The 24966-nt window shown below is 44.9% G+C and overlaps 2 protein-coding genes across 20 annotated transcripts in view; one reads left to right on the forward strand and one right to left on the reverse strand.

Annotated features, from left to right (window-relative positions):
• Positions 1–14408, reverse strand: part of SETD3 (SET domain containing 3, actin histidine methyltransferase) — a 78291-nt gene extending 63883 nt beyond the window's left edge. For 6 of the 14 annotated variants that reach the window (XR_003031470.2, XM_024982144.2, XM_024982142.2 and 3 more), the window contains exon 1: positions 14273–14408. The gene's annotated coding sequence lies outside the window, so the exon portion shown is untranslated. Of the gene's footprint in view, positions 1–5121; positions 5267–10293; positions 10358–14272 lie in introns of all 14 variants that reach the window. The other 8 variants (XM_059879362.1, XM_059879359.1, XM_059879358.1 and 5 more) reach the window with 4 other exon arrangements.
• Positions 14409–14975: 567 nt separating this feature from the next.
• Positions 14976–24966, forward strand: part of CCNK (cyclin K) — a 30002-nt gene continuing 20011 nt past the window's right edge. For 5 of the 6 annotated variants that reach the window (XM_059879091.1, XM_059879089.1, XM_010817262.4 and 2 more), the window contains exon 1: positions 14976–15054. The gene's annotated coding sequence lies outside the window, so the exon portion shown is untranslated. Of the gene's footprint in view, positions 15190–24966 lie in introns of all 6 variants that reach the window. The other variant, XM_059879093.1, reaches the window with a different exon arrangement.

Raw genomic sequence — 24966 nt, forward strand, 5'->3', positions numbered from 1 at the left:
ACCCCTGAGGTCCTCAGGTGACCTGCCCCTCTGGAATCCACCTCCTGCTCAGACCGCAACACTGTCCTGTGTTCTTCCTGCACAGGCCCACCCCTGCCGCTTAAGTCTGCCCCACTGAGTAACGAGTGCAGAAACGCCAACACTGGCGGAACTTCAAAACACATCAGGAAATGAGCACCTGGGAGAGCAGCTGTTCTTGAATTTCATACAAGTAGGATTACACAACACACAGGCTTCTTTTGCTCAAGGCAAGGTCTTTCCATAGCTCTAACGTGACACCCACTCTCCTAGGCACAGCCCTCAGGGCCCTTCACCCCGTCACCCTACTCTACCTGCCCCGCTTTCTTCCCATCACCCATTACACAGCACAGCGTCAGGATCTGCTCATGTTCTCCCCCCTTTCCAGAAGAAAGCTACCTTTGGCTCCCCCTGTCTCCTCCAGACAACAATTTTTCACATACCCAGGTCAAAATGTCCCTAGTGGCCTTGAGGAAATTCTGGGTCCTCCATGCAGACTTCACTCCCATGGAAATCAGTTAAGACTGGGTCAAGTTCAATGTGATCAGCAGATGCTAAAGGCTGCACTCTTGCCTGAAAAATCCCATGGACGGAGGAGCCTGGTGGGTCGCAGTCCATAGGGTCGCTAAGAGTCGGACACGACTGAGCGACTTCACTTTCACTTTTCACTTTCATGCACTGGAGAAGGAAATGGCAACCCACTCCAGTGTTCTTGCCTGGAGAATCCCAGGGACGGGGGAGCCTGGTGGGCTGCTGACTATGGGGTCGCACAGAGTCAGACACAACTGAAGCAACTTAGCAGCAGGCTTACCTTGAGATTTGTTGTTGTTGAGTTGCTCAGTCATGTCAGACTTCTTTGCAACCCCATAGACTGTATTCCCCAAGCTCCTCTGTCCACATGATTTCGCAGGCAAGAATACTTGAGTGGGTTGCCATTTCCTTCTCCAGGGGATCTTCCTAACCCACAGATCGAACCCACAACTCCTGCACGGGCAGGAGGAATCTTTCCCACTGAGCCACCAGGGAAGCTACCGTTGAGATCAGTCTTTGGGAATTCTCTTTGGACTGTGTCCCTCCCACGGGGATACAGGCCCCAAAGACATAAAGTAGTTCACCCAGGTTGTTGTTCAGTTGCTAAGTCATGTCCAACTCTTCGTGACCCCACAGACTGCAGAATGCCAGGCTTCCCTGTCCTTCACCATCTTCTGGAGCTTGCTCAAACTCATGTCCATTGAGTCAGTGATGCCATCCAACCATCTCGTCCTCTGTTGTCCCCTTTTCCTCCCAGCTTCATTCTTTTCCAGCAACAGGGTCTTTTCCAGTGAGTCAGCTCTTCACATGAGGGAGACAAAGTGTTGGAGCTTTACCATCAGTCCTTCCAATGAATATTCAGGATTGATTTCCTTTAGGATACACTGGTTCGATCTGCTTGCAGTCCAAGGGACTTTCAAGAGTCCTCTCCAACACCGCAGTTCAAAAGCATCAATCTTTCAGCAGTCAACCTTCTTTATGGTCCAACTCTCACATCCATACATGACTACTGGAAAAATCAAGCTTTGACTAGACGGACCTTTGTTGGCAAAGTAATGTCTCTGCTTTTTAATATGCTGTCCAGGCTGGTCATAGCTTTTCTTCCAAGGAGCAAGTGTCTTTTAAAATTTCATGGCTGCAGTCACCATCTGCAGTGATTTTGAAGCCCAAGAACATAAAGTCTCTCACTGTTGCCATTGTTTTTTCATCTATTTGTGATGAAGTGATGGGACCAGATGCCATGATCTTTGTTTTTTTGAATGCTGAGTTTTAAGCCAGCTTTTTCACTCTCCTCTTTCACTTTCATCAAGAAGCTCTTTAGTTCCTCTTTGCTTTCTGCCATAAGAGTGGTGCCATCTGCATATCTGAGATTATTGATATTTCTCCCAGCAATCTTGATTCCAGCTTGTGCTTCATCCAGCCCAGCATTTTCCATGATATACTCCGCATAGAAGTTAAATAAGCAGGTGACAATATACAGCTTTGAAGTACTCCTTTCCCAATTTGTAACCAGTCCATTGTTTGACGTAAGGTTCTAACTCTTGCTTCTTGACCTGCATACAGATTTCTCAGAAGGCAGGTAAGGTGGTCTGGTATTCCAATCTCTTTAAGATTTTTCCACAGTTTCTTGTGATCACACAAAGGCTGAAGCAGAAGTAGATGTTTTTCTGGAATTCTCTTGCTTTTTGATGATCCAACAGATGTTGGCAATTTGATCTCTGGTTCCTCTGCCTTTTCTAAATCCAGCTTGAACATCTGGAAGTTCTCGGTTCACATACTGTTGAAGCCTAGCTTGGAGAATTTTGAACATTACTTTGCTGGGGTGTGCAATGAGTGCAATTGTGTGGTAGTTTGGGAGTTTGGCATTGCCTTCCTTTGGGATTGGAATGAAAACTGACCTTTTCCAGTCCTGGAAAACTGCTGAGTTTTCCAAATTTGCTATATTGAATGCAGCACTTTCACAGCATCATCTTTTAGGATTTGAAAGAGCTCGGCTGGAATTCCATCACCTCCACTAGTTTTGTTCATAGTGATGCTTCCTAAGGCCCACTTGACTTCACATTCCAGGATGCCTGGCTCTAGGTGAGTGATCACACCATTGTGGTTATCTGGGTCATGAAGATCTCTTTGGTATATTTCTCCTGTGTATTCTTGCCACCTCTTCTTAATTACTTTCTGCTTCTGTTAGGTCCATACCGTTTCTGTCCTTTATTCTGTCCATCTTTGCATGGAATGTTCCCTTGGTATCTCTAATTTTCTTGAAGAGATCTCTAGTCTTTCCCATTCTATTGTTTTCCTCTACTTCTTTGCACTGATCGCTGAGGAAGGCTTTCTTATCTCTCCTTGTTCTTCTTTGGAACTCTGCATTCAGATGGGTTTATCTTTCCTTTTCTCCTTTCCCCTTAACTTCTCTTCTCTTCTCAGCCATTTGTAAGGCTTTCTCAGACAACCATTTTGCCTTTTTGCATTTCTTTTTCTTGGGGATGGTCTTGATCACTGTCTCCTGTACAGTGTTACAAACCTCCATCCATAGTGCTTCAGGCACTGTCTATCAGATCTAATTCCTTGAAACTATTTGTCACTTTCACTGTGTAATCATATAGGATTTGATTTAGGTCATACCTGAATGGTCTAGTAGTTTTCCCTACTTTATTCAACTTAAGTCTGAATTTGGCAATAAGGCGTTCATGGTCTGTGCCACAGTCAGCTCCCAGTCTTGTTACTGCTGACTGTATAGAGCTTCTCCACCTTTGGCAGCAAAGAATATAATCAACCTGATTTCAGTATTGACCATCTGGTGATGTCCGTGTGTAGAGTCGTCTCCTGTGTTGTTGGAAGAGGGTGTCTGCTATGATCAGTGCATTTTCGCAGCAAAATTGTTAGCCTCTGCCCTGCTACGTTTAGTACTCCAAGGCCGAGCTTGCCTGTTACTCCAGGTATCTCTTGACTTCCTACTTTTGCATCCAGTCCTCCATGAGGAACTGAACATTTTTGTTTGGTGTTAGTTCTAGAAGGTCTTGTAGGTCTTCACAGAACCACTCAACTTCTGCTTCTTTAGCATTAGTGGTTGGGGCAGAGACTTAGATTGCTGTGATACTGAATGGTTTGCCTTGGAAACAAACGGAGATCATTCTATCATTTTTGAGATGGCACCCAAGTACTGCATTTCAGACTCTCTTGTTGATTTTGAGGGCTACTCCATCTCTTCTAAGGGATTCTCTCCCACAGTAGTAGATATAATGGTCATCTGAATTAAATTTACCCCTTCCGGTCCATTTTAGTTCACTGAGTCCTAAAATGTCAATGTTCACTCTTGCCATCTCGTCTTTGACCACTTCCAATTTACCTTGATTCATGGACCTAACATTTCAGGTTCTTACGCAATACTCTGTAAAATGTTCTTTACAGCATCAGACCTTACTTTCACCCCCCAGACATATCCACAACTGGCCACTGTTTCCACTTTGGCTCAGCCGCTTCATTCCTTCTGGGGCTATTTTTTTTGCTCTTCTCTAGTAGCATATTGGGCACGTATTCACCTGGGAAGTTCATCTTTCACTGTCATATCTTTTTGCTCTTCCATACTGTTCATGGGGTTCTCAAGGCAAGAGTGCTGAAGTGGTTGCCATTCCCTTCTCCAGTGGACCACGTTTTGTCAGAACTCTCTGCCATGACCCGTCTGTCTTAGGTGACCCTACACGGCATGGCTCATACTTTCACTAAGTTAGACAAGGCTGTGGTCCGTGTGATCCGTGTTTGGTTAGTATTCTGTGATTGTGGTTTTCATTCTGTCTGGTCTCTGCTGGATAAGGATAAGGGGCTTATGGAAGCTTCCTGATAGGAGGTACTGGCTATGGGGCAAAGTGGGTCTTGCTCTGATGAGCAGGACCATGCTCAGTAAATCTTTAACCCAATTTTCTGCTGATGGGTTAGACAGTAGGAATCTTCCAGGTAAGCACTGTCAACTCACTCTTCATTAAGAAGGGTGTAGGGAGGTGCCTGTCCTTGTCCCTGAGGTGCAGGAGCCTAGGTCTAGACCAGCTCTTAACCTGTGCTACCCAAAAGCCAGGTTGTCAGTGACCTTGTCCAGGAAAGTCCTCCAGTCACCTGGCCCACTCTGTCAGGATCCCCCCATCACTCAGCCCCCCTGCACACTGACTCAGGGGCATCCTCAAGCCTTCAGGGTACCTGAAGAACTCACGCTTCAGGAGGGTGGTGTGTCTCTGTACCCACTTCTATGGCCCAGTTCAACGGTTCTTCTGAACTCTGCAGCCATCAGTGTCTGGAAGATTCATTTGCCTCTGGATTCGATGCGGTTCGACACCAACTGTTCTAGTATTTGTGTATAGACAGCTGACTAGAAGCACCTCAGAGGCAAATGCGCATTTCTTTTCACCCTAGAAAGTACCAGGACTTCCTGCCACTGTAACCCCCTTTGGCCTGGCACCACCCCATAATATATTTATTAGAGCCTTTGGTGAAGACGCTGAAGTCTCAGCTCCAACTCCACCTACTAAAAGCTCCCTCCCCACTCTGAACCCAGAGCCCAGCCCCAAGCCTCTGCGGCCTCACCTGCTCTGGTCGACTTCATTTACAGGCTATCTCTTCACTGGAGTGGGCTTCCATGTTGTAGCAAAAAAAACCCCAACCTTCCATTTCGAGATTATCTGTAGGGTCTAGTATGGTGTGACAGACACAGTTGAGGGTCAAATATCTGCTGAATGAAGGAAAGCCTGATTTTAACGCACTAGTGTGACTTGTACGCTTCCCAGGTGGCGTTAGTCGTGAAGACCTGCTGCCAGTGCAGGGGTTCAATCCCTGGGTCGGGAAGATCCCCTGGAAGAGGTGACGGCAACCCACTCCAGTATTCTTGCCTAGGAAATCCCATGGACAGAGGTGCCTGGCGTGTGACAGTACATGAGGGTCACAAAGAGTCAGACACGACTAAGCAACTGAGCAAGCACAATATTACTTGTGAGTGATTTATTTCCCATCATTATAGTAAGACTGTACAGCAATGAATGATTTTTATAATATTCTCCCACCACTGAAAGGACAGAAGCCAAAATGAGACATTTACTTAATATTTAACTACTACCTCTAAAGAACTAGGATGACTCTAAAGTCAAAATACAACTTTATACACATAAAGAGATATAAAATTCACATTTAAAAGATGGCTTCCTTTGGGAATCCACAGTTTCTTGTCAGAAAAGTTTTAAGATATTAAATTTCATAAAAGAATCTCTCTGCTTTCTAGAAAGCAACCAAGCAGAAAGAAGTTCATTTCCAACAGAAATGGAAAAGCTGCAACTCGTGCATGACTTCAAGCTCCAGGAACACTTGTGACGGGGGCACAAGCGTAAGCACAGCACTGCCCCGGTCACACCATCCCCGCCACAGCCCGCTGAGGCCGGCAGTGACCACTGTCACCTCAGGGGACTCACACACAACTACGACTTGGCCAAGAGCCCACAGCCATCAAGCAGTAGGCCTACAGCTTCAACCTGAAGTCCTGTGTTAGGCCCAGCACATTTGCAGCGAGACAAGCTCGCTGGCATCCCCGTGCCAGGACCATGCCGGTCAGGGCAAAAGATGAACAAGTGAGGGACAGTCAGGCCTGCAGCCTCGAGGATGAGGAAGTGGGCACCCAGGACACAGCCTGGATAACCCCTCGAATGTGTGAGAAAAGTAACAAAACAAAGAGGGGCAGAGAATAAAGTGCAGTTGAAGAAGAACGACTGGATGCTAAGATTCAGACGGAGAAAAGTGTTAGAATCCAGTCTGCGTAGTCTCCTAAATTCAACGCCCTTCTGCCTTTCTTAGCTAACGAAGATGTTCCCAACACCAAGGATTTAAAATAACTACCTACCCTGTTTATTTATGATTCAAAAACTTGTTACACCATGAATAATTTTCATTGTGAGTTCAGCTGAATTTGGGGCAGGATTCCAAGTTTTAGCAAATGAAAGAGCCAAATAGGTATCCTGAATATTCTTAATGTTCTGAGTGGAAAAAAACTACTGCTTAGTTTAATTCATCAACTTCCTACAAAGACTCAATATTTATCTTCAATATTTATTTCAAATATACTTATTAGAAAAATTAAAATATGTGTTAAGTTAGATCTGTGTATACATACATAACACAGAAGGCAACGGTAACCCACTCTTGTACACTTGCCCGGAAAATCCCATGGACAGAGGAGCCTGGTAAGCTGCAGTCCATGGGGTCACTAAGAGTCAGGCACGACTGAGCGACTTCACTTTCACTTTTCACTTGCATGCATTGGAGAAGGAAATGGCAAGCCACTCCAGTGTTCTTGCCTGGAGAATCTCAGGGACAGGGGAGCCTGGCGGGCTGCCGTCTATGGGGTCGCACAGAGTAGGACACGACTGAAGCGACTTAGCAGCAGCAGCATACATACATAAAGGTAAATTCCAAATTCCAGTCAAAAGGTACAATACTAAATAAAAGATGTTTCCTTAGAGTTTAGATCAAAATCTGGCATAAATTACGAATTCTTATTGAATTATCTTAGGGGAAACAAATATATGGTTTAAAAAAAAAAGGACTTAATACTTAAAGACAAAAGAAAATACTACATAGAAAAGCAATACTGAATTGACAAGCAAATGGATTCTACAATAAAGTTACTACAGTGACAGTCCTTCAAAGGAAGGGCCATCAATAAAAAGAAACAGCAAGCTAAGAGTTTTACACGTATCTATATTTCTCCACCATCAAGATTTTTTAAAAATCTACAGAATCTTCAAAATCTGGCTCTTTACAACACCATAAACTATTTTACAAGACTATCAACAACCTCTCCACTTAAGAGATGGAATAGGCTTAGAAAACCGTAAAATAGATGGCATTTTCAATTATTATTTAAATTGCTAATATGCAAGTGGCATCTGTAATCAACAACCACTTCTGATCAACGGAGTGATTCTTTCACATATTATCTGCACAGGTGGGGAGAAACATGAACACAGAGCGTGCAGGGAGCTTGGCTGAGGGGATGGTGGGAATGGTAAGGGAGGGTGCTGGATACTTAACCCATTTTTATAAAACCTACTTCACACTTACTGAACAGACTGAGATGGAATTCAGCTGCGTGGACTTCTTTTTTTCTGTCCCCCAAATATTCTAAATGGAAAGACTGTAAATGTGTATTATTCTTGAATTGCTTTCCATTTATGGCAGAAAGTGAAGAGGAACTAAAAAGCCTCTTGATGAAAGTGAATGTGAAAAAAAAAAAAAAAGTGAATGTGGAGAGTGAAAAAGTTGGCTTAAAGCTCAACATTCAGAAAACGAAGATCATGGCATCCGGTCCCACCACTTCATGGGAAATAGATGGGGAAACAGTGGAAACAGTGTCAGACTTTATTTTTTTGGGCTCCAAAATCACTGCAGATGGTGACTGCAGCCATGAAATTAAAAGACGCTTACTCCTTGGAAGGAAAGTTATGACCAACCTAGATAGCATATTCAAAAGCAGAGACATTACTTGGCCAACAAAGGTTCGTCTAGTCAAGGCTATGGTTTTTCCTGTGGTCATGTATGGATGTGAGAGTTGGACTGTGAAGAAGGCTAAGCACGGAATAATTGATGCTTTTGAACTGTGGTGTTGGAGAAGACTCTTGAGAGTCCCTTGGACTGCAAGGAGATCCAACCAGTCCACTCTGAAGGAGATCAGCCCTGGGATTTCTTTGGAAGGAATGATGCTAAAGCTGAAACTCCAGTACTTTGGCCACCTCATGCGAAGAGTTGACTCATTGGAAAAGACTCTGATGCTGGGAGGGATTGGGGGCAGGAGGAGAAGAGGACGACAGAGGATGAGATGGCTGGATGGCATCACTGACTCGATGGACGTGAGTCTGAGTGAACTCCGGGAGTTGGTGATGGACAGGGAGGCCTGGCTTGCTGCAATTCATGGGGTCGCAAAGAGTCAGACACAACTGAGCGACTGAACTAAACTGAATTACAACTAGAATAAACATTTCTGATTACACTACTTGGTAATTCACCCAGAAAACCTTTGCTCAAGCCCAACATCTGCTTTTCAACACATCCTGCATCTTTCCTCTCAACTCTGTAGCTAGATCGACTAAGGGAGAGGATGGCCCTCAGGCTTTCTCCTACCTAGGGCTCCCAGCTGTAGCGGCGTTCGAAGGGAGTGTAAAGCCTGCCTGATCTCTGGAGGAAGAAAAGAACCTCACTGAAATCCCTTGCAGGCCATTAGGATCAGAGGACGACATTTTGAATTAAGTACACAAATTACAGGATGGTGGCGCGCTCCCAAATTGAAAAGTATTTAAGTTCTCTCTGCTACAAAAACTGATGAGGTGTACATAGTCCTTCCATTGGCACCATGTTAACTGAAATGTCAGGAACATCCCTCTTTGCACGGTGGCAGGATCTAGTAACATGGTCAAGTCATACTAACTTATCCCACTTCAAGAGGCTAAGGAGCACCCACCATTCCAATCTCTATCAAAGGAGGTGTTGTGTGTCACAACTCACAACCACCAAGAAGTCAAGGCAGGCAGACAGGCAAGACAGTGGAATTAATTTCAACTCAGTAGCTACACACATAGCAAGATGAAGGTAGACCTATAAGGGGTAAGTAAAATTCCAATTTTTATACAGAACAAGTTGGGCTGTCAGACAAATACACAAACACACAAACTTGAGATCTTTTTTTAAAAAATACAGGTATTTCTTGCTTTCTACAATGTTTTTACCATATTTCCACTAATATACATGATAATTTTATAGATGCTTAAACTATCTTTGATTGACTTTTCAATACATAATAGGTGCACTTTTAAACTGCTGTTGAATTAAGTTATAAACACAATTAAATTAAAATGAGGCTTCTATTTAAAGAAAGTTGCTCCCCAAAAAACCCCTCTTTATAAAGCAAAGAATCATTCAGTATCATAAATAATCATTTCCTATTATATCTTTCTTAAAGAAAAAAGAAAAATGCTAAAGAATGAAGAAACAGCTAGCTGTAATCTGTCAAGAAGTTACTTTCAAACCACCCACACTCCTCCCATAAGGATACTAGATTCTCAAACTGTGGAATGTCAGGTTTGGAAGAGACTTCTGGGTTTATTATCTGTGTTCTCACCATGAACATCTTTAAAACAATGACATCTAATGTTAGGTAGCAGGTATGGTTGTCAAAGTGCTTTGTGAACCACAGCCAAATTCGACTCAAGGATATTTTACTAACACGGATGGTTCCCAACTTAAGATGGTTCAGCTTAGACTATTTTGACTTGTAATACAGATGGGGCAAAAGCCATAGGCATCCAGGGGAATCCTTGCATTCTGATCTTTCCCAGGCTAGTGACATGCAGTGCAATGCCCACTGGGGTGCTGAGCAGCGAGTCTCAGCTGCCAGCCAGCCAATGGAGCACGAGGGCAAGCAAAGAGCACACTCGCCACCATTCTGAACCCAGACCATCGTTCGGCTTTTCACTTTCAGGATAGCAGTCAACAAATAACATGAGATATTCAGCACATTATTATGAAACAGGCTTGTGTTACATGATTTCGCCCAACTGTAGGCTAATGTCAGTGTTCTGAGCATGTTTAAGGTCGGCCAGGCTAAGATGTTTGGTATGTTAGGTGCACTAACTGCATTTTCAACAATGATATTTTCAAATGCTATCAGGATATAACCTCATCATAAGTTGAGGAAGATCAACATAGCCAAAACAGCCTTACTTTTCCACCAGCCAAGTGAACAAGTGAATTCACACTTGGATTCAGAGCATATTTCTTGAGTAATCTGCAAAGGAAAGATAAGTTAAGACAGCCTTTAGGATAAGGTGATAACCAACTAAACCCTTGGTTACATAAACTGATATTCAGCTAGATCCGTGTGCTTTATTAAACAATAAATCCAAATGCAGTTTTAATCCAAATGCAATTATTCATGCTAACTGTCATGTTGTTTGTTTGCAGGCTAACTGTCATTTTGTTTGTTTCCAGGCTGTTGAAAGCGTGTGCGCCCTGGGGCAGGTTCCCACATGACCGCCTTCGTCCTAACTGCACCGTTCAGGCATTCTCTGTATCAGGAACTGAGGTAAACATTTTACACAGAAAATAAAGTAAGATACTAGGCCCACTTTACAGATGAGAAAGGTCAAGTTTAGCGCGGTTAATCAATTTATGCAATGTGATAAGCAGAGCCTCATCAGCAGAGCTCGGTGTCCAACTTCGCCGATGCCCAATAGTATTAACATGTGAGAGGTTAAAATTTTACTCTGGCTTGGTAATCAGTACCACTTTTCCTCAAAATCTTAACTTCAGAATTAGACTTCATCTTCCATTGCAAGCCAAGAGTGTTTGGACTTGATTATTTAGTTAACTTCTAATAATACTTGGAAAGGACTTGAATAAGAAAAAAATTTTTCAAAGCCTCAACTTTGGAATTTGAATTTTATAATTATTTGGAATCATTTTTCTTCCATTCAAATTTATTTCAGCTGAAAATTGTCAATTGCTGTGTTTGTACTTCTGGTTTTACAATCTGTTTATTTCTAAACCTAGAAGAAACTCCCAAAAGGAAAAGGAGTCTACACAGCTAATCTCTGGCCTGAGTTACTGAAGGAATTTAACAACAGAAAGGATTGCTAATCTTGCCAATTCTGTTAATTGACTTTTTTCCCCATAAGACGATTAAGTGACTTAGAAAAAAGAAGTCTCAATTCCTTCGTAATTAAAAAAAATTATATTACTATTTTGTTAGAAATTTACTTTGAGAATAAACATTATGTAAATTCCCTGGTGGCTTAGAGGATAGTGTCCACCTGCAATGCGGGAGACCCGGGTTCAATCCCTGAGTTGGGAAGATCCCCTGGAGAAGGAAATGGCAACCCACTCCAGTACTCTTGCCTGGAAAATCCCATGGACAGAGGACCCTGGAAGGCTGCAGTCCATGGGGTCGCAAAGAGTCGGACATGACTGAGCGACTTCACTTGATGGGTAAATTATATTTGCAGATAAAAATATTTTACAATTTCCAATTTTATGAGTTGGAAAGTGAGATGACCTAAGGAAATCCAGGATACAGAAGTCAATTTTGCCAAGTAAGGTACACTTGTACAGGCAATAAAAGTGAAAATCAGGAAAATTCAAAAGCAAGGAATCCTTAAACTAATACCTGTAAGCAGTTAAATATGATTCAAAATGAACTGATAGCCAAGATAACACTTCTTCAACTGTACAAAGAAAAAAGGATGCACAGGAAATCAAAATATTATTTCTGATAAATCAATGGGCCCAAATATATTACTTTTTAATTGAGAAAACCAGTTTCTAAAGATAAAAAACCTCCCAGTAACAGATATTCATCAAACTGCATCAAGAAAGATACAGTATTACTGGTTACATTTCTAAAAACTACTGCAGATTAGTGATTAAAAAAAAGAGAGAGACTATGTAGTTCAAACATTTTAAGAGACTTGGAATATCTCAAACTAGATTGACACCTTGCAAAAATAAAAGAGAAACCCTGAGCCAGGAGTTAAGATTTTTACTCATATTTTCACTAAAATTCCACAAGCCACAAACTAGGTACCTGCTTCCCACTGAATTCACTGACCATCTACTAGATATTTACTGTGAGCAACCTCAGTCATACTGTAGACAGCCTCTTCCAGCCACCCCCGTCTTTGTCATCTTCTTCAAGATCATGAGAGCAGCAAGTTCTAAGGAAAGGTTGTGATCAGTTATCAGAGCTCTCAGAACAAAACAGTTTTCTAGGGGCTGAACTTTAGAATGGAAAACTTTCAGTACAACTTTCACAGCTCTCTCATTTTCCAATGGCTTCTAAAGCAAAGGTTTAATCATCATTCAAAATGTGGCCTAAATGTTCACCACACGGAAGAGCAGCTTGGTGTGTCTTCCTGACAATCTTATTGCACAACTATTGACTGATGAACAGAAGTTTTCATGACTACAGACATGCAGGCATAAATGTTTCATCTTCGAGTCCAACATCATTCCTATTCCAGGGATCACTGGAGAAGAGACCAGAAGCAGCAACTATTTTACTCATTCAGACTATAGAGTTTCACTGCACACATTAACTTACAATTTTGAAAAAAAAAAAAAATATATATATATATATATACATACAGGGTAGTAGAAGGAAAACTGAGGTTGTTGAGGGCCCAATAAAAGTTGTTCTGTAGCTGTTTGAGAACTTGGCTTTGCCCATTACTTCCCTGGGCCAGAGGAAAACTCCTCCTTAAAATGCTGGAACCTTTCCAAAGTATCAATCACAACAGCCCCAGGGACTAATCTGGTAAGAAGAGACTGCATGCATAGTAGCCCGAATAGACACACTATATCATGGCTCAAGTAAGTCTTTCCAAATTTTAATGGTGGAGAAAAGCTGCTTTTATTCTGCTATACTCTCAAGTTCTATGCATTCACTTAAAATAGTTAAAAAATTTTTTCTCCTAATTACTGGTTCTTTCAGTTTGGAAATAGCAGTGGGGTCATTTTGGAGAAGAAAAATGGGCAAGAGGTATCATTTGCACATGATAAAATCCACACTTTTGCCAGTTCTGACAAACCTATACACCGCAAGCAAGTTATGTTCGGATCTGTCGCTAAAGGGTTAACGCCGCAGAGGATGTTAAAAGCAAAAGTCACCTGTCAACGTACTTTAAAAGCACTTTTGCTTCTGAAACATCACCTCCTGCATTTGGAAATGCAACACAACACACTCCAAGTGATCCTAAACCTGTCAACACACAGCGAGGGTAAGCACTACCCCCCGCTCCGTTCCCCCGCAGCAAGTGGCGCCCGACACACTAATCGGCTCCCTTCTGCACCCGCACCCCCACGCCCCCACCCCGGAGTAGAAACAGAGGAGAGAGGGGGTGCAGACTTGCATCGCCAGGCTGGAGTCACGAGGAAGAAGAGTTTGATACCCCAGAATGATAAACTCCAAAGCACTGAATTCTTCTTCCTAGTAGGGCACGGAGCGTGGGGAAGATGGCCAAGGGGCGCGTGGGAAGAGAGATGACCTATTTTCAACGACCGTTTTTATAACTGGAAAGTGAGGGAGAGAAGCGGGGCGAGGCGGGGGGCGGGGGCCGGCTAGTCCCCGGCACCCCCGCGGGCGCCTGAGGTGTGAAGAGAGGAACACGAAAGCCACACAGTCCTGGCCCAGGCGGCGGGGTGACGACGGGAAGGAGAGAGGAGAGAGGAAGGAAGCGGGTGCGCGAGCCGGCCGCACGCAGGGCCGAGCCCACGGGCGCGAGAGGGACGGACCCCGGCCCCACCCGGTGGGCGCCGAGGGACCGGGCATTCCTGCACCTGCTGCCGCCGTCTCGGGGCGGGCGGAGCGGGGACCAGGGGGCCTTGGGCGCCGGGAGGGGGTGAACGCGCCCAACCCCCGCCCCCCACCCCGCCCCAACCCCGGGCAGGGCAGGAGGGCAGAGAGGCCGTGCAGCGCACGCCGACCTCGCCGGACTCCCGGCGCCCAAGGCCCGACCCGCCGGGCCCCCAGGGCGCACACCGCCTCCCGCACTCTGGGCCCACAGAGGGGCCAGCGGGGCGCGGGCCTGACCATGGCCGAGGGCCGCTGGCCCGGGCGTGGGGCGGCCGCGCAGAGCTCCGGGGCTGGCTAGATGGCGGTGGCCGAGGGCAGCGCGAGTCGGCTCCGAGGGCCGCCGCCGGCACTCACCTGCCCACTTTTGCCCCTTCGCGCGGCGGCGGCGGCGCCACACTCCGCCGGGACCCACAAGCCACCTCAGCCAAGCCCCAGGCAGCGGCGGCGGTGGCGGCGGCGGCCGGACGGGAGGGGGCGGGACGGCTGCCTCAGACAGCCCCGCCGCCGCGGCCCAACCCCGCTCCGCCCGCCCCCGGGCCCCGCCCTCGAGCCGCCGCCGCCGCCACCGCCCATTGGCCCGCGATTCAGACGCAGGGGGCGCGGCCCCGCCCCACCGCCCCCTGACCGTTCCTCGCCGGTTCCTCCCCAGCCATTGGACGGGCGAACTCCTGGGTCCGGAGTCGCCAGTTCGGCCCGCCAGCTTCCAGGCCATAATTGGCTAGGCAGAGCCCAGGCCGGAGCGTTGATTGGAGGACCGGAACTCCCCGCCCCCCCCCCCCCGGGGCCCTCCTCTCGCGCCTCAGTTCCGTTAGCAGGTTCGGTTGCTCCAGAATTCCCTCTCCCCCACCAACCCCCACCCTCCAGGGGGCGGGACCGACGGGATGGGCCCTCTAGCGGGCCCCTCCTTCCTCACGCCGCGACCGCCGACTCGGGGGGCGGGGCCCGGAGGAGACTGGCGGCTCTTTCCTCTTTTGGGAGCGCTAAGTTCTTCTCATTGGCTGACCGGCTTTCCTCCGGTCGCTCATTTTTTTCCGTCATAGACGCAGCGTGATGACGTACATCCCCGACATTCCACGTCCAAGATGGCCGCAGTCGGCAAGGAGAGACGTCGCTAAGGGGCTTACCTCAGGCGAGGGGTGAGTGAGCGACGGACTTCGGGCAGCGCCACTTAAGTCCCGCGTACCTGGAGGTCGGGTTAGGGTATGGCCACCAGCCTCCAGCCTCTCGTGGAGTCTCTCTTCCTGGATTCCGCTTCTCTCCCCTACCCCCCGGTGCGAATCAAAGTTAGCGGGCGATGGCGGGGCTGCGGCTTCCGAGACGCGCTCGGGGAGAGGGTCTGAGGCCCAGGAGCGGGTCAGGGAACCTGGCTCGGACTCTAGAGCAGGTAGCAACACACGAAATGAAAGGCGGTTGTGGTTCAGGGACTTTTTGGAAAGTGGGGAGAAAGGGCAGGGGGTCTTATGCACTCTCACACACTCAGCGATATATCCGCAGACTGTCCACATCTTTCCAGTCATTTCGCAGTGTGCCGGTCCCAGCCTTGGTAAAGCTTGAGTCTGCGTATTGTTCCACAGCTAGGATGCTCTGACTTCGGAGTTTGAAGACCGCTGCAAAGAAGGTGGGACTGGAATGAGGAAAACGCACTTCCGCGATTATTAATAGCTCCGTTCTTCCGTTCGCGTCGTGCTTACAGATCCTCTCCAGGGTTGTTTGGTTTGTTACTGGAGGGATTGTTCATTAAAAGTTGAGGTGTTAAGTCCAGAGGCATATCTCAGAGCTCTCAGATTACCCGCACAAAACATGGTGGTCAACGCTCCCGAAATTTGGCCTGCCAGTTAAAACGGAGCTTTCGCTAAATCTTCTAACATTAGGAACGACTGCTCAGAGCACTTGGTTGAAAGCGGTCTTTTTATGTTTTTGATGGAAACTTGATGATGCTTGGGTAGCTCTAATTCGCTCGTTAGAGATACCTAGCACCATGCCTTGCAATCTTAGCGCTGATGACGGTTTGTATGAGTGATGTTACTAGAGTGAGAGCTGCACAAAGCTCTCTATCCTCAGCACCCAAAATACTGCCAGGATAATCTGTCCATATTGCTTGATGAATGCGTGAAAGTCGTTCAGTCGTGTCCAACTCTTTGCGACCCCCCAGACTATACAGTCCGTGGAATTCTCCAGGCCACGATACTGGAGTGGGTAGCCTTTCGGTTCTCCAGGGGATCTTCCCAACCCAAAGATCGAACCCAGGTCTCCAACATTGCAGGTGGATTCTTTACCAGCTGAGCCACGAGGGAAGCCCAAGAATATTGGAGTGGGTAGCTTATCCCTTCTCCAGCGGATCTTCCCGACCCAGGAATCGTACCGGGGTCTCCTGCATTGCAGATGGATTCTTTACCAACTGAGCTATCATGGAATGAATGCATGGATGCTGATAGTAGTGGCGATATTCATAGATATTTGACTGGTTAAGAATCTTAGTGTTCTTAGATGCCTGCCTGTTGACTATGAATATAATAGTATGAATATAATAGTTATCCAAGAGTTTTTTGGTTTATTTGGAATGACTACCATTGGTGTGTAATGTTAGTGGTTTGTTTTTTTTTAACTGTTGTTTCACTTCGATTCATGCCTGGAAAATCCCTTGGACCGAGGAGCCTGGTGGGCTACAATCCATGGGGTCGCAAAGAGTCAGACACGACTGAGCGACTTCTGTGTGTGTGTGTGTCACTTCGATTATCTTGGGATGCATTGTTGAAAAACATTAGTTGATTCTTGCATAAAAGCATGTTAAACATTTGTTCCATTTTATGGAACTTACTTTGCACCCACAGGCAATAAAGAAACATTCTAATTGTTAATGAGATTGTTATGTCTTAGGCGTCATTTCTAAAATTGAATGTCACAAAGAAAAAATGGTCATGGTTTGGCCTACAAAATAAATTGTTCGTTTATCCCCACAGGAGATTATATTTGAAAGCAATGGGTTTGGTAAGAATACAGAAGAAAAAATGTTTTCTGTTTTCTCTAAAACTGCTGCTGCTAAGTCGCTTCAGTCATGTCCGACTCTGTGCGACCCCATAGACGGCAGCCCACCAGGCTCCGCCGTCCCTGGGATTCTCCAGGCAAGAACACTGGAGTGGGTTGCCATTTCTTTCCCTAAAACTAGGTCAAGACAAAACCGGGAAGGATTAAGGTCAAGGGAATAGTGATTATAAAGAATACTTAATTGGATTAAATCTGATTCGTATTTTCAGGGTCAAATAAACAGTATACCAAAATATTTACAGATAAGATTGTGAAATCATTGTTCATAACACTTGAGGAATCTTAAAAGTGCAGTTAATGATAAATACTGGAGTCCGGTAAATGTGTCAGTTTTTGCAGAGAACCACTGAATGGCTTTGGATGCTAGAGCCAGTTGTCGTTGTTGTTCAGTGCCTCAGTCACGTCAGACTCTTTTCCACTCCTTGGATTGCAGCACACCAGGCTTCCCTGTCCTTCATCGTCTTCTGCAGCCTGCTCCAACTCATGTCTGTTGAGTCGGTGATGCCATCCAACCATCTCATCCTCTGACGTACCCTTCTCTTCTAGCCTTCAATCTTCGCAGCATCAGGGTGTTTTCCAATGAGTCAGCTCTTCACATGAGGTGACTGAAGTATTAGGGCTTCGGCTTCAGCATCAGTCCTTCCAATGAATATTCAGGACTGATTTCCTTTAGGATGGACTGGTTGGATCTCCTTGCAGTCCAAGGGACTCTCAAGAATCTTCTCTAGCACCACAGTTCAAAAGCTTCAGTTCTTTGGCATTCAGCCTTCTTTATAGTCCAACATTCACATCCTTATATGACTACTGGGAAAACCATAGCTTTGACTATAAGGACCTTTCCCAGGAAAGTAATGTTTCTGCTTTTTAAAAGCAGATGGTATATAGCTTTGTTCATAGTGATGCTTCCTAAGGCCCACTTGACTTCTCATTCCAGGATGTCTGGCTCTAGGTGAGTGATCACACCATTGTGGTTATCTGGGTCATGAAGATCTCTTTTGTATAGTTCTTCTATGTATTCTTGCCACCTCTTCTTAATTACTTTCTGCTTCTGTTAGTCCATACCATTTCTGTTAGGTCTATACCGTTTCTGTCCTTTATTCTGTCCATCTTTGCATGAAATGTTCCCTTGGTATCTCTAATTTTCTTGAAGAGATCTCTAGTCTTTCCCATTCTATTGCTTTCCTCTATGTCTTTGCATTGATCACTTAAGAAGGCTTTCTTATCTCTCCTTGTTCTTTGGAACTCTGCATTCAGATATCTTTCCTTTTCTCCTTTGCCTTTAGCTTCTCTTCTTTTCTCAGCTATTTGTAAGGCCTCCTCAGATGACCATTTTGCCTTTTTGCATTTCTTTTTCTTGGGGATGGTTTTGATCACCGCCTCCTGTACAATGTTATGAACCTCCGTCCATATTTCTTCAGGCACTGTCTATCAGATCTAATCCCTTGAATTTATTTGTCACTTCCACTGTGTAATCATATGGGATTTGATTTAGGTCATACCAGAATGGTCTGGTGGTTTTCACTACTTTCTTCAATTTCAGTCTGAATTTGGCAATAAGGAGTTCATGATCTGAGCGACAGTCAGCTCCCGGTCTTGTTTTTGCTGACTGTATAGAGCTTCTCTACCTTCGGCTACAAAGAATATAATCAATCTGATCTCAGTATTGACCATCTGATAATGTCCATGTGTAGAGTCTTGTCTCGTATTGTTGGAAGAGGATGTTCGCTATGACCAGTGCGTTTTCTTGGCAAAACTGTTAGCCTTTGCCCTGCTTCATTTTGTACTCCAAGGCCAAGCTTGCCTGTTACTCCAGATATCTCTTGACTTCCTGTTTTTGCATTCCGGTCCCCTATGATGAAAAGGATATCTTTTTTTGGTGTTAGTTCTAGAAGGTCTTGTAGGTCTTCATTGAACCATTCAAATTCTGCTTCTTTGGCATTAGTGGTTGGAGCATAAACTTGGATTACAGTGATACTGAGTGGTTTACCTTGGAAACTAACAGAGATCATTCTGTCATTTTTGAGATGGTACCCAAGTACTGCATTTCAGACTCTCTTGTTGACTATGATGGCTACTCCATTTCTTCTAAGGGATTCTTGCCCACAGTAGTCGATATATGGTCATCTGAATTAAATTCACCCATTCCAGTCCCTTTTAGTTCACTGACTCCTAAAATGTTGATCTTGGCATCTCTTGGCATCTCCTGTTTGACCACTTGCAATTTACCTTGATTAATGGACCTAACATTCTGGGTTACTGTGCAGTATTGCTCTTTACAGCATCAGACTTTACTTGCATCACCAGTCACACCCACAACCGGTCGTTGTTTCCACTTTGGCTCAGCCTCTTCATTCCTTCTGGAGCTATTTCTTTGCTCTTCTCCAGTAGCATATCGGGCACGTACTGACCTGAGGAATTCATCTTTTACCTTTTCATACTGTTCATGTGATTCTCAAGGCAGGAATGCTGAAGTGGTTCACCATTTCCCTTCTCCAGTGGACCACATTTTGTCAGAACTCTCTGCCATGACCCATCTGTCTTAGGTGGCCCTGCAAGGCATGGTCCTACATGGGACATGCTCAGTATATCTTTAATCCAATTTTCTGCTGATGGGTGTGGCTGTGTTCCCTCCCGGTAGTTTGGCCTGAGTTCAAACTGTGGTAGCAGTAATTGGAAAACTGCTAATGGAAACCTCCTTCAAAAGGACTTAGGCCAGCACCCTGCAGTTCCCAGGACTGTTGTATTCAGTGCCCCTGACTGTCAACCCACGCGACCGCCAGGGACTTTTGGGCACTCACAGGCAAGTCTGACTCAGTCCCTTGTGGGGTCCCTGCTCCTTTCTCCTGGGTCCTGGTGCGCACAAGGTTTTGTTTGTGTCCTCTGAGAGTCTGTTTCCCCAGTCCTGTGGAAGTTCTGTATTAAAATCCCACTGGCTTTCAAAGTCAAATTCCCTGGGGGTTCTCAGTCCCTTTGCCAGATCCCCAAGTTGGGAAATCTGCTGGGGCCTAGAACTTTCACAACAGTGCAAGAACTTCTTTGGTATAATTGTTTTCCAGTTTGTGGGTCATCTGCTCAGCAGCTCTGCGGTGGGGCTAATGGCAACTTCCTCCAAGAGGTCTTAGGCCACACGCTGCTCCTCCCGGCTCTGCTGCAGCCAGAGCCCCTGTCCGCACGGCGGCCGCTCCTAATCCACACCTTGCAGGAGACACTCACACACTCAAAGGCAGGTCTGGCTCAGTCTCTTGTGCGGCCCCGGGTCCCGGTGCACACAAGGGTTTTGTTTGTGCCCTCTCAGTGTCTCTGGCGAGTATGAGGTTTGATTCCAAACATGATTTTGCCCCTCCTACCATCTTGTTGGGGCTTCTCCTTTGCCCTTGATGTGGAGTATCTTTTTTTGGTGTGATCCAACATTCTCTTGTCAATGGTTGTTCAGCAGCTAGTTGCAAATTTGGGTGTTCTTGCAGGAGAAGCTGAGCACAGGTCCTTCAGTCCACCATCGAAGTCATACTCCAGAGCTTATTATTAATCTATATTAGGATCTTGAGGATGAGCAAAAAGAGTTTCTGAGTATTTGGGAAAGTAGGCTCATAGCCCCAAACTGGGGGAGCTTCCATTAAAAGAAAGCTAGTGACACAAATCATATCTCCTTTTGTTACAAGTTTACTAGACTGATGGGGGATAATTTCCTAAGAACACTGAACATAATCCCACTTCATGTAATAGATACCAGAGGTAAATGTACACTGAATAAGGTCTGGTTAGATGGATTTATAGCCATTCAAATTACCAAATCACAAATGTTGATCAACAGGTTGATGTCAACTTGAAAAGAGTTCTTTGGAGATAAAGCTGCAGGGCTCTCTGGTCTTGCTTTCACTCTGGTTAGCACTTTTTTTTGTTACCAACTTTAAATATATGAGGCATGCTTCTCAGATTAATAAATGTATTCAAAATCTGTAGTAGAAGTTTGTTAGATGACACTTAGATTCAACTCATTCTTAAAGGCTGAACTTATAAACCAAAATTAACAAGATGCAGATTTGTCAAGAATTACTGAATTCACAAAAATTTAGTTGTGTGTGTGTTTGAGATGAAGACCTGACTTGGGAGGAAAAAAAAAGGTTGTATGATGTAATGTTCCATTTACAGAAGTGAACTATAAAGTTTTCCCCAGATAGGGGAAAGGTGGTGTTTCGCTCTAATGATAAATTGCGTTTCTCCCATTTACTCACTGTGGAATTAGGCAAGTTGCTTCATGTCTCTTTGGCTCCATTTTCTCAGGGATAAATTGTGAGGATAAGAAAGCATAGCTTGCGGGCGTGCTGCAACTCGGCAGACACACAGTGGGCATGTTGGTGAATATTAGTATATTCACTCATAGTATGCAGATCATATGGGGAATGTTGTTTTCCACATTGATTGCTAATGTTTAGGGAGGCTCTTGAAATACTAAAAGCCACATTGAGAAAACAGAGCTGTTTCTTTACCCAAAAGAGAAAGGAAAAGAAAAATTGTCTTCACATATTTCAAAGTCAATCAGTAGATAAGGGAAAGGTATTTTCAAGGCCTAGGCGGCTAGGTGGGAGCTACAAAGTTGTTGAAAGGTAGATTTCATTCATTCATTATTCTGCGCCATTTATGTACCAGATCCCGGGGATGAATAGAACAGATAAAAATCAATATAAGGTTAATGCAAAAGTAATGTAAAAACCAGTTATTGATACCTAGCAATACCGTAGGCTGCTTTGTCAACTATTAAGGTCCCAGTGGAAATGGCGAATTGAAGGTGAATGACCAAACGTTACTGTTTAGAGGCAGTCTGTGTACCAGAAGAGAAAATTGAGTAGTGACCTTTATAGTTGATTCCAGTTTGTAAGTATCCATAATTCTAAATGTTGAAAATGCATTTAATCTTTTCTCAGTTAAAGTGATACATTTAAAGCACATTCCTGAAAGATGTTGTTAAAATGCCTTAACATGCCGCTTGTTTACAGAGAGAATTTTACTTTGTGGAGCTCATAAATCTCTCCATCATTTTCACAGTAGTCATGAACTGCTAATGAGAAAATTTAGAACTCTAGAGTCTTGTGAAAAAAAAAAATTGAAGAGTAATAGGGAACAGGCTTCTAGAACCGAGGTTGGAACTGTTTCGGGAGTGACTGATTTAGAGGACTGTCTCTATTCTGTTTATGTGACTTATTTTCTCTGTGTTACGCCTGTTCATCCTGTCCTGGAGTCTAACAGCACATAGGGTAGATTATTAGCATGGGTTTTGGCGATGACAGCAGGGTAAAATGGGTTTGAATTCTTTTCCATCCCTATTTAATCCCTAGTGGACTGTTCCTGATCCTTTTTTTCCACTCTGTCCCTCTCTTCTCAGCAGAAGTCTTGGCACTTCCCAAAGAGAATGGAGATGCTGTCTTATGATTTATTTTCTCCCCCTTAAATGATTTTTTAAAATATCTTTCTCACACTCTTCCTTCCCTCTGTCTCAGAGAAAAAGCAAGCTCTTTTAATTATCCCTAGGCTTTTTATTATCTCTTGGCCCCTTAACCACGAAGTGGCTTGCTCAGCCTCTTCTAGTGACTCCTTCTGGCTACCGACATTGTTCATTCTCCTCTATGCTGAAGAAACAATAACCTGTTTTTTAGCCTGTTCATTTTTTATCACCCATACAGTTTTCCTTCTGCCCTACTGCACCTCCAGAAAGTTTCTTCTATTTACACATGTGTATATGTCTGCTTTATTGAGATAACAATTCACGTATCATACAAATCACCCATTTAAAAAGGTACAAGTCAGTGAGTTGTGCACCCACCACTACACTGAACTTTTAATGTTTCATAACTAACCACCAGTCCTAGTAACCTTTTCTTTTTTCCTGTCCTTTGATTTTTCTTTAGCATTTGTTGCTGTTGGCTAGTGCCTCTTGGAGAAGGCAGTGGCACCCACTCCAGTGCTCCTGCCTGGAGAATCCCATGGACGGAGGAGCCTGGTGGGCTGCAGTCCATGGGGTCGCTAAGAGTCGGACACGACTGAGCGACTTCACTTTCCCTTTCACTTTCATGCATTGGAGAAGGAAATGGCAACCCACTCCAGTGTCCTTGCCTGGAGAATCCCAGGGACAGGGGAGCCTGGTGGGCTGCCATGTATGGGGTCGCACAGAGTTGGACACGACTGAAGCAACTTAGCAGCAGCAGCAGCAGTGCCTCTTACTTAAAGCTGGTGTTCCCTTGATTTCTTATGTAATTAAGGGTGGAAATTTCCCTACCTTTTGACCATTCCTTCCCTTTCTGTCCTTCCTGCTTCTTAAAGTTCTTCAGAGTTGTGTCCCTGTCTTCACGCTCCATCCTTCTGTCTATGAACATGATGTTACCTGTCACGTCTATGTAGGTGAATCCCAAGTAGATGAATCCTTTCTAGAGTTCAGTAGCCCTGTTTATGGGTCTGGTGGTTATTTCTGCACAAGTATCTAGTAATTATAGAACCACATTCTTTCCCTCCTCTATCGAAACCAACTTTTTTTTTCACACTTAAAACATAGTAAATTAACTGAAAGTCAAAGTCGCTCAGTCGTGTCTGACTCTTTGCGACCCCATGGACTATACAGTCCATGGAATTCTCCAGGCCAGAATACTGGAGTGGATAGCCTTTCCCTTCTCCAGGGGATCTTCCCAACCCAGGGATCGAACCAAAGTCTCCTGCATTGCAGGCGGATTCTTTATTAGCTGAGCCACAAGGAAAGCCCAAATTAACTTCACTCTCAGAGAAGGTAATGTTAAAGAGAAAAATGGGGAAGAGAAAGAGTTTTGTTAACTATACTTCAATTTAAAAAACAAAACTCTTTCTCTTCCCCATTTTTCTCTTCAATATTACCCTTCTCTGAGAGTAAACTCGAGTCCTCTCTTGCTGTTCTTTGCCTCGTGGCCAATTGTGATGCCTGTCTTTCTCCCAAGGCCATTTGTGGGGCCGAGGCCTGGTTAGGCATAGTTTCAGCAGCTGTTATAGTCTTCTGACTGGTCTTCCTTCAGCATGTCTCTAAACTGCCCCTGAGGCATCACTTCCCCCCACTTACCATGCTTTATTGTTTTCCTTGACACTGGCACTCCCTGACAGACACTGACATATCTGTTTCTCTTTGTGTCTGCCTAGAATGTAAGCTTCTGGTGGGGTTGAGAGCTTGCCTCTCTTGTTTCCTGTCATGTCATTGAGGCCTGGCTCATAGTAAATGTGCAGAAAACATTTGAATAAATATAGAGACATATTTGAATGAATATGAGGAAAATATTTGAATGAACATGGAGAACTGTTATTTTATTATGTTTTAAAGACTCCCAACTAGTGTACTGTGAATAAATTACAGATATGCTGAGATGTCTGTCCCCTCAGGCAACTGGCCAGTTTCCCTCTGCTCTACAAGAATGCACGCGAATGTTTATTACGATTATTAATAATTGAAAACCAGAGACATCTCAAGTGTTCATCCACAATCGGTTCAGTTCAGTCGCTCAGTTGTGTCCGACTCTTTGCGACCCCATGAATTGCAGCACGCCAGGCCTCCCTGTCCATCACCAACTCCCGGAGTTCACTCAAACTCATGTCCATTGAGTCGGTGATGCCATCCAGCCATCTCATCCTCTGTCGTCCCCTTCTCCTCCTGCCCCCAATCCCTCCCAGCATCAGGGTCTTTTCCAATGAGTCAACTCTTCACATGAGGTGGCCAAAGTATTGGAGTTTCAGCTTCAACATCAGTCCTTCCAATGAACACCCAGGACTGATCCCCTTTAGGGTGGACTGGTTGGATCTCCTTGCAGTCCAAGGGACTCTCAAGAGTCTTCTCCAACACCACAGTTCAAAAGCATCAATTCTTCGGCGCTCAGCCTTCTTCACAGTCCAACTCTCACATCCATACATGACCACTGGAAAAACCATAGCCTTGATTAGATGGACCTTTGTTGGCAAAGTAATGTCTCTGCTTTTGAATATGCTATCTAGGTTGGTCA

The sequence above is a fragment of the Bos taurus genome, chromosome 21 (assembly GCF_002263795.3).
Source record: "Bos taurus isolate L1 Dominette 01449 registration number 42190680 breed Hereford chromosome 21, ARS-UCD2.0, whole genome shotgun sequence".
In the NCBI taxonomy this organism is placed as follows: Eukaryota; Metazoa; Chordata; class Mammalia; order Artiodactyla; family Bovidae; genus Bos; species Bos taurus.